Source organism: Microplitis mediator, chromosome 6, assembly GCF_029852145.1.
Source record: "Microplitis mediator isolate UGA2020A chromosome 6, iyMicMedi2.1, whole genome shotgun sequence".
In the NCBI taxonomy this organism is placed as follows: Eukaryota; Metazoa; Arthropoda; class Insecta; order Hymenoptera; family Braconidae; genus Microplitis; species Microplitis mediator.
In genome coordinates this window covers 1,522,948-1,536,052 of record NC_079974.1, presented here as the reverse complement: position 1 = coordinate 1,536,052, position 13,105 = coordinate 1,522,948, and the positions used below count along the sequence as shown (strand labels likewise).

The window sequence follows — 13,105 nt, the reverse complement described above, 5'->3', positions numbered from 1 at the left end:
TGCATAAAGAAATCGGCCATAAACCTGCTCAGAAGTTTAAAATTGCTCAATGAAATCTAATTCTCACTTTATATAAACTGTACCATATGTATACTACACGGAGAGAAATTTATGGTAACCATTCATAGTACGTTTATGAAATATCATCCCATACCGTTATGGTAATGATTACTTGGAATTATGGGATATAGGCCCATACTTTCTGGTAAAAGTTCCCATAAGTATGGGAATGATTCCTATAATTATGGTAACAGTTCCCATATCGCATGTGAAAGAATTATGGTAATGATTACCATAATATTATGGTAATCGTTCCCATAATACTATAGTAAACGTTACCATAATATTATGGTAAACATTACTATAATATATGGTATTCATTACTATATATTATGGTAATGGTTACCATATATTATGGTAATGGTTACCATATATTATGGTGATGGTTACCGTTTATATGGTTATCGTTACCATAATGTTATGGTAATGGTTACCATAATATATAGTAAACATTACCATAATGTATGGTATTCATTACTATATATTATGGTAATGGTTACCGTTTATATGGTAATCATAATGGTTACCATAATATTATGGTAATCGCTCCCATAATACTATAGTTAACGTTACCATAATAATATAGTAAACATTACCATAATATTATGGTAACCATTACTATATATGATGGTAATGGTTACCATAATAATGTAGTAATGGTTACCATAATATTATGGTAACCATTATTATATATTATGGTAACCATTACTATATATTATGGTAATGGTTACCATAATAATGTAGTAATGGTTACCATAATATTATGGTAACCATTACCATAATATTATAGTAACCATTACCATAATATATAGTCATGGTTACCATATTTTACGGTGATGGTTACCATACATCATGGTAATCGTTCCCATAATACAATAGTAAACGTTACTACAATACTATAGTAAACGTTACCATAATATTATGGTAACCATTACAATATATTATGGTTACCATTACTATATATTATGGTAACCATTACTATATATTATGGTAACCATTACTATGTATTATGGTAATGGTTACCATATATTATGGTAATGGTTACTATTTATATGGTAATCTTTACCATAATGTTATGGTAATGGTTACCATAATAATGTAGTAATGGTTACCATAATATTATGGTAACCATTACCATAATATTATAGTAACCATTACCATAATATATAGTCATGGTTACCATATTTTACGGTAATGGTTACCATACATCATGGTAATCGTTCCTATAATACTATAGTAAACGTTACTATAATACTACAGTAAACGTTACCATGATATTATAGTAACGATTACCATAATGTTATGGTAACTATTATTATAATATTATAGCAATGATAACTACAATATATGGGTGCCGTTCCTATAATCAACATTTCAAGAAAACCGGTTACCATGAATTATGGGAACCATTCCCATAGTATATTGTAATTGTTACCATAAATTTCTCTCCGTGTACTAAAGTCGTTCATGACCTTTTTTGTTTATGCGACTTTGAAATAAATAAAAAAAAAAAATTTTAAAATAAAGTAATAGATTTTTCCATATATTTTATATATTTTTCATGTCAGAAATATTACTGTGTGGTATAGTAAAAATAGTTTTTTTATAGAGTATATTTAAATGAAATTTTCATAAAAGTTACTGAAGCAAAGAGTATAATTCTCACAAATATCGAGTTTTCCAACCGTTACCTAAAATTTTTGGTAATTTTTACTATAAAATTCTCTGCGTGTATAGAGCGTGGTATATAACAAAAAAAAAAAAATACCGCCGCGTTGCATGTACGTTCGTACATGATAGCCAGGAGCCTTAATTTTGTCTAATCAATATCCCTAGGTATACTGTGTTAGAAATCTACCGAAGTGATATTGAATAAAGTCAGCTCGACTCCGGTAGCTCCTTCCAAATCATGTGGCTGTCCTAAAACATAGATACTTATCGGAAAAAAACATCAATCTCTCTCACTATAAAAAAGATATATTAAAATATATATTTAAAACATACATAAAAAGTCATATATTGATAACTATATTGATAATATATTCTAGCAATATTTTTTTTTCAATATATTACATATATTCATACGGCAAAAATATAAATATTATTTTATATATTGTACAATATTTCACATTATAATATTCATATATTCTATCATATATGTTTTCACATATAAAGTTTTTTCATGCGGGTATAGTCTAGTAAAATTAATATTTCAACGAAAAATGTTAAAAGTTGAAATATAAAATACTAATTTTTTGGAATGGCCCAGGATTACTCGAAATTGCTGAGTTATTTTCATCAAAAAATTCTTTCCATGTAACCTCAAATGCTCACGTTGAAATAAAAGATACTTTTTTCGTGATTTTGTTCTTGTTTTTTTTCTTTATACACTTAAATAACACCTTGTAATTTTATTTTATTTTTAAATTTTAATTGATATTTCATAGAGATCTCAACGCTCGTTAAAAAAAAAAATATAAACAGAAATATTGTGAAAAGCCAACCTTTAAATAAAATGTTTAAAATTTTATTATCGACAGCTGGGTTAGTTTTTTCTTGTTGTAGGGTTACTAGTAGTGTATATATATATATATATATATATATATATATATATATATATATATATATATATATATATATATAAAACTGAAGAGTATGAAGAGAAAAAAACACATGGGTAGATAATATACGCAGGACAGAGCAAGATGTATACAAATGTACACGTAAAAAAAAAAGACAGAAAAACATCCTAGATAGCAATATGACGTCTTGGTGAATTCCCGATATGTTCCTATTTATGATTTAGACGTCCGATTCAACATCTTAAAAAAGTCTTTAAGGAGCTCTCAAGATGTTGAATAGACCACCTAGCGAAATAAAATATTTTAAAAAAGAGTTTTCAAAGAGTTCCATTTTCTGAATTCGCAAGTAAGACTTTTAAAAGAATTTATTTTTCTGACATCACAAGAAAGTAGTTTTGAAAGCTCTCATTTTTTATTCATAAAAGTGTACTTTTGAGGAGCTCCTTTTTCTGAGGTCTAAAAAAAGACGTCATAAGGCGAAAAAATTTTAAGTGAGACTTTTCACTCGTATTTAGAACTTTTACTGTATTTAGAATTCGGAGTAAAATTTTTTAGGAATTGGATGAATTAATGAAATGAAATTTTAAATTTTATTCATTAATAAAAACAGCTTATATTTTAAATATAATATCTATTATTGTATTTTTTTTGTTATATGAAATTTAAGTTTACTAAGTAGTTAATCAACTTTTAGATAATTTGCCAAAAAATTTTCATTTCGACATTATTTTCTATTAACAATAGTCTATTGTGTGACAAGGGATGAAACAAGACGATTTCAGATTAGAGTGAGGTTAACTGCCCGAGCCGCAAGCGAGTTCTATCCTTGTTTTATCCTGAGTCACACACTATATTTTTCATGATTACCTGCATCGGAACTTTGAGATTCAGTGTCAGCAGCCCGTAAGAAACAAGTTAATTTCAAGCCGATAATGCAGAGAACTGTTAGGGAATGAGAAATATGTTTTACACCCGCATGAAAAAACTTTATATGTGAAAACATATATGATAAAATATATGAATATTATAATGTGATATATTGTACAATATATAAAATAATATTTATATTTTTGCCGTATTAATATATGATAATATATTGAAAAAAAATATATTGCTAGAATATATTATCAATATATTTATCAATATATGACTTTTTATGTATGTTTTACATATATATTTTAATATATCTTTTTTATATTGATATATTATATTGAAAGTAGTATATTAATTAATATATAGTATTTTTTATATTTTTTATATATGTTTTCCAATATATTGCAAAATATATGGTTTCCAATATATTGTAAAATATATGGCACTTTTTTTACTTTTCTTAGGTTATTGCCAGTAAATATAAAGTCAATAAAAAGAAGGAGAAAAACTAATAAATTTGACTTTTTTTTGTGGAATTGTGTAGAAATTAAAAAAGTATATTGAAAAAATAAAATTTTCAATATATTACGAAAAATATAAGTTTTAATATACTGGAAAAATATAATTCCAATATACCGCGAACCATATATTTAATCATATAAATTCTTTCATATATAATCAATTATATAGAGACCATATACCACTAATTATATGAGTCAAAATATATGGATATATATATCAAGTTTATTATATTATACTTATAAATTATATATATACTATCCATATATGATGAGACTATATTGAGAATTATATGAGATAATATATATAGAAAAATACAAAACATTATATACAAGTAAATATATTATGATAAATATATAATCCAATAAATGTAAAAAACACGCATGTTTCTGCCCGCTGTATGAAAGTACTTTTGAATTACGAATTTGCTAGCAGTTGTTTGCAGCATCAGCTTGAAATTAGCTTGTTGAAAGAGACCATAAAGACGAAGAGTTGGTTTGATTTCGGACACATTTTAGTCCATTTTATTATGATTTATACGGAAAAAATAACATAATATGTTATTTTTTTTTAACTTTTCAACGCCGATATCTTTTGAAGTAATTAATCGATTTTTACGTTTCATATGGCAATCGACGCGTTTGATCGAATTCGTTTCTAATTTTATTCAATAGATGTAAAACTTTTTTATTTTTGTAGTTATTATTTTATCAGTAGCTACTCCATGCATATGTTCGATAAATGTGTAATTTTGTGAATTCTAGGTTAGAGTAAGCAAACAGTATTTAGAAATACCACGTATGCGAAAAATAATTATATATTGCAATATAGAAAGACGGATGAAGATGTCCTGAAGAGTTCATACATCTGGCGTCTGTATGAAGTCAGCAAATTGAATACTTCACAATGTCACAGAACTGACGTCCTTAATTTGACGTCTGAAAAAGCTTTTAATTTTGACTTCAATAAAAAGTTGGAAAAAAAAAACACATCCAGGTGTCACGAAACTGACGTCTTATTCATAGTGTCTTCAAGAACTCTTAAGTAGGAGTTCTCCAAATTATGTCTTCAATTAGTCATTCGAAGACTTTGTGATGACGCTTTCCAAAGGACATTGTAAAGAAATCATTCTCTCCAGGGTTGACTGCTCAAATCGGTCGCGCTATTTAAGGGAGTTCCTAAGGTTGCTAGTACTCTTTTCAACGCATTGTTTGTTTCTCTCGTTTACCAGGTCTCTAAAAGAAGCCCACGGGTCACTATTTCAAGTATTTTAGGCAGCAGTTCAACTCAGGTCGTGTGAATTACTCCTAGGATTTAGGGTATATAAGAGCGAGCAAGTGTCTGATGCACAAAGACCTGGGCCTTAACTAGCAAGTGTCCCCCCAAGCTGCCCAACTTTGATTTGGCTTGAATAATTAGTGTGCTATCTGGCTTGGGCAAAGTAGAAAATCTTAGAGGGGACGTTTCGAAACAAGCGGATAATTGCTTGTTGGGAACCCGAAAGAAACAAGTGGAGTGGCCCTTTACATAGGGTATGGGGAGAACTTGCGTCCCACCACTAATCTATGCAAGCAGTTCACCAGAGCTTAAGTCTGGTACCATGGGGGCCCCATTTCCAAGCCCCATTTCGGTCAGAGTCTCTTTATTTCCTGGGATGGCAGGAATGGGGGGCCGAGTGAGGTAGGACTCGTGGTAGCTGTTGGTGAGACACCCACATGCAATGCATGCCTAATGGGTAAGTTAATATGAGCTTATGCTCATATTTCGCTATTATAATATATGGTGGATTCAGTATATACAATAGGGATTACGCAGCGCGAGTATGCCCAAAAGGGCGAGGTATCGGCCTCCCGTCAAACGGAGGTGGGCTTAACGGCCCCGTTACATTAATTAACTAACAAGTGTAGAGAAGAGCTGAGGACGCCTATCAAGGTCCTCACTCTACACTCCTGAACTCACTTCATACTCTTGCTATAATGGTTGCTGCAACCCCTACTCTTTTGGGTTCCAAGCAAAGTCTATCTTGTCCGTACATTTTATATCAATGTAGTCTAGTCAGTATGTCTATCATAAACTTGAAGTCTGATGTAACTATAAAGTCTAGACGTATCCACATAATCGCAAAATTCACTAAAATCTGTGTAAATCTCTAGTTGAGTCAGTTCAAATCGTTAAGTATTTCAATTTAGGATCCTCGTCATTGTATACCGACCGTCTCGGCAATGAGGGTCATCCGACTTCCTGTGTGTTGTCCGATTTTGCTGTCCGTGTTCAGAATATTTAGAATATCCTATGCTCTACATTTGGGAAAACATTGATGTCCGTCTGCATACAGCTAAATTATGTTTGTCAAACGTGGGTAGTTTTATAATCGAATTGTTTTTTTATCATTATCAGTAATGCTACTTTTAATTATTATAATGATTGTTAACAGTCATATGTGTAATCTATTGTGATTAAGTTTATTATACTTTCATTAGCAAGCTTCCGCAGTGATACTTTTATACATATACAGATAACTTTCATAAAATCTAATGAATCAGATGAGAAGAGAATGCATATCATTATTAATTAAAAAAAAAATAATTTATTCTCAACCATCCCTATTCCGGAGTTAAGTTCGTGTGCACAACTATACTAGGTACAAGAAGCCTGGTGCTCGTTTACCTGAGCTGCCAGACAGAGAGAGGTCAGTCGAACTCACTGACACAGAGGAAGTAGGCCCAACCTTTACCTTTGGTAAATTAAATTATGAGTTTGAGACAAATCGCTTTTCGTCTTCGCGATTTTTACCAGCAGCCACCAGAATTCGCGGGTTGAACCCTGGCTTAGGCTGGCCTCTAACAAATTTTATTTTACTTGGACAGAGCAGTGGGCTGGGGTTCTTGCAAAGCAAAGACCCGCACTTATTCAAACTCGGCAACGTATGAGAAAACTTATCAACTTACCTCACGGCTTATAAAATTATAGAATATTCTTAGTGATGGTCAAATTACTATTTGTAACTTAATTAATATTTATTTTATCAGACTATTTAATAATCTTACCAGTAAAATAGGAAATAAGTAGGATGAACAGTGATAGATGGAATAAAAGGAATTAATCAGAATACTTTGCAAGTTTATTGCCAATTATAATAATCAAAATTACTTACAAGAAAATGCAAGCGCTGGATATAATGTAGACAGATTCGTGGCACAGTATAATTTTATATCGCGAGTATATCGCCGGTAACGTACAGTAATATTTAATTGAACTAACTCTATTTATAATAATCAGTAAACTTGGACAGTAAAGTATATCGCAAGAGAATTGCTAGTAACACAACTATAACGCAAGTTAATTTCCCGATTTACAAGGTAGTTATCCGTATTAACAAGGTCGCAAATAAATTGCTCGTATATGACAGTAAAACTAATTTATACGTCTTAATGCTAATTAATCCAGAATCGAAGTGAAGTTCAATCACCGTAGGGTCTAAGGGCTGAGTTTTTGGGCTCGCTCCCCACTTCCCCTCACGGTCATGCGTTGAGGTGATAATTAGTCATGTGACCATGGCACTATGACTCTAGCTTTACGTGGTTTCAGACAGCAACGAGACGGGGAAAAATGGGAACCGCAAGGCTGAGGAAGAAGATGACAATTCACATTGTCTCAAGTTATACCTACAAAATACAATAAATTGTTCCTGTTTCGATTTTCCGCCATCGATATTTCTTGAACGGGTTTACCGATTTAGATGTTCGATGCAGCATTAGACGCAATTTTTCGAATTCTAACGCCGATAATTTTTTTAAGGCAGTCAATTTAGCGATTTTGGTTTTATTTGAAGAAGAGCTTCAAAAAACACTTTTTTATCTCTTGAACGAGTTATACGATTTTGATGGTTAATAAGATATTCGATATGATTGTAGAGTTTTACAGCTGATTATATTTTGAAATTAACCTACAAAGTAAGTTGAAAGTTATCCAAAAAAAGCGATTTTTCAAAAAATTTAATTTGGAAATAACTTGCAACTTACTATATCGGTTAAGCACAATTTTTTACATAATCCAAGTTTTGATAAGCCACTTTGAAAGTCGCATCAAACACCTAAATCAGTTGATCCGTTCAGAAGTTATAAAATATTTACATATACTTACGTATACAGTCCGCGGTCCACGTCACTTGGATAGCCTCACCTATTTTTTTCAATATCTGATTCTTAGTCAAAATTTTTTCTTCCTTCCGCAAATCATAAAAGTAATAGTTACATCCATCAGGCCCATCTAAATTCAATTTCATTTCATCTGGAAAAATTACTCGTAGCCATTTATCTATCCAAGTCGTATATTCTTTTACAAATAAAAGTCGTGGTGAAATGTGTTTTTGATTCAAAGCCGATTTTTTTTTTTAAATTTCATTCTCTTTAGATGCTTTGCCCGTTTTATCACTCTTGTTACAGTTGAAATAGATGCTGTTGTTCCAACTTCTGCTGCTATTTGCCTCACAGTCTTAATGGAATTAGATGCCGCACGAATTATCATTCGACGTTCCCTTGGCGTTGTTGCGAATTTCGTTCGACCTTTATAATTTTTTCCGTAGTTTTCATTGTTTTTCACGAAATTATTAATAACTTTAGCACTTCTATTCACTCTTCTAACGATTTCACGATAAGATAAATTTTGATCAAGTAAAAAATTGATTTTAATAATTTTTTCAATACTTGACATTTTATTGCGCCCCATTTTATATAGAAACCAATTTTGGTGTTTTAAATCGATTTTAATTTATTCACTACGCTATAAAATTACAACATAATAATACAAAAATGAATCGTATTAGTTTCTTTGCGAAATAAATTTGACTGAGATTATCCATGTGACGAACTGCCGACCAGTGGCATGCCCACCTTACGATATCCTCGCTTTGTTTCTCGAACACTAACAACATACCTTGTTCTGTCTTAAATAAGTAATATAGAATATACAGCTAACTTTATATATCAGCGAGTAAAGAATCAGTTATTGAAACAAAATAAATGAGGCTATCCAAGTTACGCGGACTGTACACTCTACGTATGAACACACAAATACAGGCACTCGAGCATCATTTTGAAATTCGTACAAATAGCTTCTCGGGGTCTCAAAACGTCGAAATCTGTTGAAAACCGTTAAAAAAATTTCCTTTTAATTCAGCAATTATGTTAAAGAGCTTACTTTGTTTATAATTAATTTTTTTGTTTTTTACAATGGCTGGGTTATATTGATATTTATTACAAGAATGAAATTAGTGTATTATATACACGGAAAAAAATTATCGTAAGTTTTGCTATGCATTACGGGAACGGTTCCCATAATTGTATGGGAATAGTACCTATACTATTATAGGGATCGTTCCTATAATTTATGGGAATAGTTCCCATAATAGTATGGGAATAGATCCTATACCAATATGGGAACTATTCCCATAATGGTGTGGGAACTATTCCTATAATATTATGGGAACTATTTCCATTATGTTATGGGAACCACTCCAATAATATCATAAAAATTTTTTTTTTGCAAAACAGTGTAGAAATTTCCCGAATAATATGGAAAGATCCAAATGAAGCTTCTTCGACGCTAAATTTGTTAAAAAAAAATTTTTTTTTTAAATTTCAATATTTTTGCTAAATATGGATTTTTTTTTCAATGTTTGAATTTTTGTTTCTATACTTAATCAAATTTCTGTGTATTGTAAAAGTGATTGCCACACTTTTCTTTAAATTAATTTTTTCATGATAGTATGCGAACCATTCCCATAATATTATATGAATGGTTCCCATAATGGTATGGGAACTATTCCCATAATATTATGAGAATGATTTCCATAATGGTATAGGAACTATTCCTATAATATTATGGGAATAGTTCCCATAATGGTATGGAAATAGTTCCTATAATGTTATGGAAATGGTTCCTATAATTTATGGGAATGATTCCTATAGTTTATAGGAATAGTTCTTATATATTATAGGAATGATTTCCATAATATTATCGAAAGTATTCCTATAATTAGAGGAACTATTCCCATAACGTTATGCGTATCATTCCCATAATTATAGGAACTATTCCTATAATTATGGGAAACATTCCTATAATTATAGGAACTGCTCCCATAATTTATGGTTGTAATTCCTATGATGATATAGGAAAAAATTTCACAAAATTATGGGAACAGTAGCCATAATTTTCTTTCCGTGTAGCTACAGTAACAATACGCATTACTTATACAGTAGATTGTTAAGGTACAATCTGCTACATCGTTCTGACGACAATACGTCAGATAACTTTGATAGCTTTGTGGTATCGTTCTGAGAGCTATACAAAAATAAATGTTAGGTTAGACACCATTAGGGAAGGTGACGGTTATAAAAAGTCGTATAGGTCTCACAGCTATATGATAGATGGTTACAGTAGCAATATGGTATTATTACTATAAGTATACGTATTGTTGTGGTAAGGATCTACGAGTCTACATTTTAGATAGTTCGAGGCATAATTTTTTTTTCTGTGTACTCTATTAGTAATGAAAAAGAAGAAGAAGAAGTAGCGAACAAAAAATTACACTGCTGTCAATTTTTTGTTAGGCGTATCATCTCCCTACGCTCTCCCTTCTTTCATTTGATATACATACAAAATAAATACAAAGTTGGATATCGTTAAAATTATTTCTTAGTTTTATTAGGATTTGGATCGCTCGGTAGCTTATTAACGAACAATGGTTAAATTTAATTGTATTCCGACAATAAAGGTAGAAAGAGTTTAATGGACCGAGTTAAGCTAGCTTTAATTGATAGTAAGAAGTTGCCAAATACCAAACAGACCACAGCATGCGTCGAAACAGTAACACTGTTTTACGATGCTCTTTCAACTTTATCAATAGTCGGCAGATATTTTAGAGAAATATATAAGGTGGGAGAACTTCATTATGACATTGATGAATTTCTTTCGGTTGCCAAAAATCTAGGTATTTCAAATATGCATTAGATACATTTTATTTTATTTTATTTTTTTTGGCAGTATTTCTTCGAACTGTCTAGTCACTTGCGTTTAATCTGAAAACATTTTATTGACTATTTTGAAACCGGTCTCATAATTTTATTTTAATCTATGAAGTGTTTTGAAGAATTATTCGATTCATAAAAGAATAGTTTTTTAAAACGATAATTCAGTCGCTGAATACGTTTGGATTATTTATATAAATCTGGTACGATTATATTGTCGCTTTGATTTTATTTAGTGAGTATTTTTAATTTCAAATAAAAAAAATAACTTTCAAAATCTAAATTAATACCCGCATGAAAAAACTTTATGTGAAAACATATATGATAGAATATATGAATATTATAATGTGATATATTGTACAATATATAAAATAATATTTATATTTTTGCCGTATTAATATATGATAATATATTGAAAAAAAATGCATTGCTAGAATATATTACCAATATATTTATCAATATATGACTTATTATGTATGTTTTACATATATATTTTAATATATCTTTTTTATATTGATATATTATATTGAAAGTAGTATGTTAATTAATATATAGTATTTTTTATATTTTTTATATATGTTTTCCAATATATTGCAAAATATATGGTTTACAATATATTGTAAAATATATGGCACTTTTTTTACTTTTCTTAGGTTATTGCCAGTAAATATAAGGTCAATGAAAAGAAGGAGAAAAAATAATAAATTTGACTTTTTTTTGTGGAATGGTGTAGAAATTAAAAAAGTATATTGAAAAAATCAAATTTTCAATACATTGCGAAAAATATAAGTTTTAATATACTGGAAAAATATAATTCCAATATACCGCGAACCATATATTTTATCATATAAATTCTTTCATATATAATCAATTATATAGAGACCATATACCACTAATTATATGAGTCAAAATATATGGATATATATATCAAGTTTATTATATTATACTTATAAATTATATAGGGGAGGGTGGGGCAGAGCGGCCCCCCTGAAATTTTGACCAAAAAAAAAATTTTTTTTTTTTCGACTAATTACTATAAATCCGATATGTTTGCGCATTTTTACCCCTACGCATGACATTTGGGGCAAAATGGACAAGCCCAAAATTTTGAAAAAGTGATTTTTTCATATTTTTATCGTCAAATTAAAAAAAATTATTATAACTCCACATTTCTAGCCCTACGCAAAACACCTGGGGCAAAATGGACCAGCCGAAACTTCCGAAAAAATTATTTTTTCATATTTTTCGGCCGTTTCTCTATGTAAGAGGCAAATTTGGTCACTAAAAATTTATAAAAATTAAATTTTTTTTTTTAGTTGATAAATTTTTGAAATAAAGTAAAATGATAGAATTGATTTTTTTTTTTATTAAATAACAATTAGTAATTAAGGTAATCGAGAGTGAACGATTTTTTACGCTTTAAAAAATTTTTTTCGAGTAATATAAAACCAAAAATAGTTGTCAAGAGAAAGAAATACATTCTTAATGATGAAAACAATTTAAAAAAAAAAAAAACGAAAAAAAAAATTTTTTTTATCACTTTTTGAAGGGGGGCCGCTCTGCCCCACAAAAAAAAAAATTTTTTTCAGAATTTTGGCAAAATATCCATAAATTTGTTCGAAATAGGACAAAAGTAAAGTGATCTTATAGTTGAAAGCCACAAAAAATAATAATTGGCTTAGGGGGGCCGCTCTGCCCCACCCTCCCCTATATACTATCCATATATGACAAGAATATATTGAGCATTGTATGAGATAATATATATAGAAAAATACAAAATATTATATACAAGTAAATATATTATGATAAATATATAATCTAATATATGTAGAAAACATATATTTTTCAATACAGATATTTTTGCCGCTATATATTTATCATATATTCACCATATATTTTTTTATATACTTTTAACAATATATAGCTTTTGCATGCGGGTAATATTGATGATATGAGTTCATGTAGAATCTATCTCTCATCTTTTCCAATTGGTATATATTATTTATGACAGCGTTAATAAGCAAGCAACAGTACTTAGATTTT

The 13,105-nt window shown here is 29.7% G+C and overlaps 1 protein-coding gene across 1 annotated transcript in view; it reads left to right on the top strand.

Annotated features, from left to right (window-relative positions):
* Positions 1-13,105, top strand: part of LOC130670361 (pseudouridylate synthase RPUSD2-like) — a 174,538-nt gene that overhangs the window by 67,447 nt on the left and 93,986 nt on the right. The window lies entirely within an intron of this gene.